We start from the raw sequence: 2,890 nt of genomic DNA on the forward strand, positions 1-2,890 counted from the left end.
GATGATGAAACTTTATAACAACATAAGATTTTACAATTCATATCTTGTCAAGACTATTTAGGACGACCAATTAATTGAGCAACCACTTCGTTGCAAGACGATTTAGGACGGCCAATTAATTGAGCAACCATTTCGCAGTCATGACATTATCTGAGCGCACTTTTTAACAAAAAATATATTTTTAAATATTCATATGCATACATACTTGTTCAATTTATTTTGATTATTTTTATTTGTTGCTAATATTCTTTTTTTAAGTGTTTATACAGGTTATTTTGAAATATTCGTCGGGAGTTGCAGTCAAAGGGGCCCTTAAATTTTATATTGTATTTTATATTCTCACACTTGTACAAATAACAAAAAAAATAGTGAAAATTTTACTTTTTTGGTGCCGGGCGGGGATATTCTTTATTTATATAATTTCATCAATTTTAGGCAAAACTTAGGCCGTTAATATTTACATAAAATAATTAAGTTAATCAACTAATTAATATTCACATATTACATAGCTCTCTTATAAAAAATGAATTTATATTTTCCTTTGTGATTTTTGATTTAAAAATACTTTTCCTTTTTAGTATATAAAAGATACTTTTCTTTTTTTTTATACGTTACAAAAGATGTTTTTTCCTTTTACATGAAATCTTTATATTTTTATACATACTTTTGTACATATTTTCATAACAATAAATTTATTTATATATTTAATACACATACAATTTTATATTATTTAAATATTTATACCTCATCCCTCTTTGATAAATTTAGTCTAGCAGGGTACCACACTTGTGGATTCTGAAGGATGCCTAACCCCTTCCCTTCGGAATAACTTGAACCCTTACCTAGAATCTAAACTGGTTCCATAGACTAAAACACAAGTCATGCATTTTAATAAATAAAAAAGGGTTTTCCTCATTTCCCTTAAAATAAGGTGGCGACTCTGTACAATTTTCATTCTTTTAGAATCCATAACGCCGTGCTCGTTTTGACCTCAGGTAAAAATAGGGTATGACAGAATGAAGACTCTGCTGGGAAGGAGGAGACGTTCTAACCATGATCGACTCGATTTTCAATTGAGGGAGGTATTTTTATATTTTTTGTATATGATTAAATTCTTTACCTATTATTACAATGCAAATTATGTGAATTTGCTCATAAATTCTTTACATTTTTTCATCATGCTTAGTTTAGGATTTTTATGCTTTATTATGTTATTTGTTTTACATATTTTTATATCATGCTATGTGTGAAAGCACGCAAGCCAAATCCAAACTTGCGTTCCTTATTTGTTTGAATAACACTACTTGTTACTGCTTTATCACTCGCATTTTTCTATCGAGTCTTTGTCCGTACACATTTCAGACACTGTGGTATACGCGAGGGGTGTACTGCACTCCTCCGAACCTTCTTTGGATTCCTTAGTTTCAGAGTCGGTGCAGTTAGGTTAGTGCATCTTCTAGCAAATGTTCGGTCCCACTCTTGAACATTTAGGGAAAAATCCTACTCTAGTAATAGGCCATATTGCATATACCTTAGGCGGAATGGTCCAAGGTATCGTCTTCGTAACTACGAAGCCACCCTTTCGTCAGAAGGTTATGGAACCTTTATGACATATTTTGTGTTAGAACTGATTCAGATAATCTAGAAATCAAACATTAATGGATTCAGAACAATCAAATTCGCCTTCTTTTACTCTTTCTTCATTCGAAATCATTTTCACATCAATAGACATAAAGTATTACCTAAACTTGCCAATTTTTGACACCATTTTCACGAATACAGAGTGTTGTTAAAATTTCGCTTCACAAATATCTTTCTCAGAGTCCATGAAAGCCGAGTGTTCTAAAAATGCTTTGCTTTCATTCAACTTTCTCTTCAAGTCCGCAGATAGAAATGTTACTAACAACTCCACCTACGTCTAACTTTTTCTTTTTTGATCCAAGCTAGAGTGGAATGTCGTCAAGAATTCTTCCAATGTTTGATTCTTTTTTCTAGTCAACGGACGTAGAATATTATTTAAAACTCTACAATTATTTGACGCCCTTCTTCAAAACAATGAATGTGGAATATTATTCATCTTCACCCACTTCTAACTCTTTCCAGCCAATGAGCGTGAGGCATTGTCGATACTTCTCCTCCGTTCGATATCTCTACCACAAGATCCTCATTCATCAATAACGAGACTTGAGATACTCACTCTTTTAAAGGTATTATTTTAGCCCGCTTCTATCAATTCCTATCGACTATATAAGCCTCTTTTATCCAGCCTTGTTGGATATATTCCCTCTTCAAGAAAACCTAAAATTGTTCTGAATCCAAAATGTATCAAAATCTAAATTCATCTATATCAGTTTGCTTGGACGAAGGCCTACCTCTGGTAAAATGAGGCTCCACAATATAAGATACGCTTACTCGATATTGTCTGAATGTGCTTGTCCATCGACATAAACTAACTCTTGAACTTTCATTTGTGCTTGCATTATTCCCTGATAGAGGTTGATTGTGTTGATCGATAGAACTAGCCGACTTAAGCTATATAATGAATACCAATACTGTCGACCTGACCAGAAGTGTTCCAACACTGGCAAGCATATCAGGAATTTTCAAAAGACAAGATAATGAACGTATGCTTCTTTTGGATCAATAACTCGAGACGTTAAGAGGAGAACTACACCAAGGAAAGGATCCCACACATCCATCCACGGCTACTCTACCACGCCCTCCTAATTTTTATCGCTAAAAACTCCAATACCTAAACGCTATCAGTCAGTACAACCTCCCACAACTACTGTTGGTTTAACAAATCCCTCATCCCCGTTCACACTTATCACCTCCCATAAATTTTTTCATTGCACCCTACATCCAAATATTGTCACATCTGCTTGTGATA

Source organism: Capsicum annuum, chromosome 9, assembly GCF_002878395.1.
Source record: "Capsicum annuum cultivar UCD-10X-F1 chromosome 9, UCD10Xv1.1, whole genome shotgun sequence".
Taxonomy (NCBI): domain Eukaryota; kingdom Viridiplantae; phylum Streptophyta; class Magnoliopsida; order Solanales; family Solanaceae; genus Capsicum; species Capsicum annuum.